The sequence below is a fragment of the Apis dorsata genome, unplaced genomic scaffold (assembly GCF_000469605.1).
Source record: "Apis dorsata unplaced genomic scaffold, Apis dorsata 1.3 scaffold_265, whole genome shotgun sequence".
Taxonomy (NCBI): domain Eukaryota; kingdom Metazoa; phylum Arthropoda; class Insecta; order Hymenoptera; family Apidae; genus Apis; species Apis dorsata.
This window is the reverse complement of record NW_006263543.1, coordinates 1191374-1191659: the sequence shown is the minus strand read 5'-3', so window position 1 is coordinate 1191659 and position 286 is coordinate 1191374. Positions and strand designations below refer to the sequence as shown.

At 35.7% G+C, this 286-nt stretch overlaps 1 protein-coding gene across 2 annotated transcripts in view; it reads left to right on the top strand.

Annotated features, from left to right (window-relative positions):
- LOC102677707 (RNA-binding protein Nova-1) overlaps positions 1–286 on the top strand; it is a 14853-nt gene that overhangs the window by 8813 nt on the left and 5754 nt on the right. The gene's annotated exons all lie outside the window — the stretch shown is intronic.

Genomic DNA, 286 nt, shown 5'->3' with positions numbered 1-286 from the left:
AGAAATAGGTAAAAAAAAAAAAAAATAAAAAAATAAAAAATATATAATTATACTCTCGCACGTGGAGACGTAGTGTAGTAATCAGGGAAATTGTAGGAATTGCATTGACTCGCCTCAATTCTAATATGAACTATTGTTACAGTAACTATAATTGAATTTGACACACGTTGCCACAATAGAGTGGCTTGCGTGTCACGTTACTTGGCTGTGTGTGCTAGGCTACATCGTAATTCATGTTCCATCATCCATCACTCCACTCGCACAGACTCCATTTACCTGTATAGAA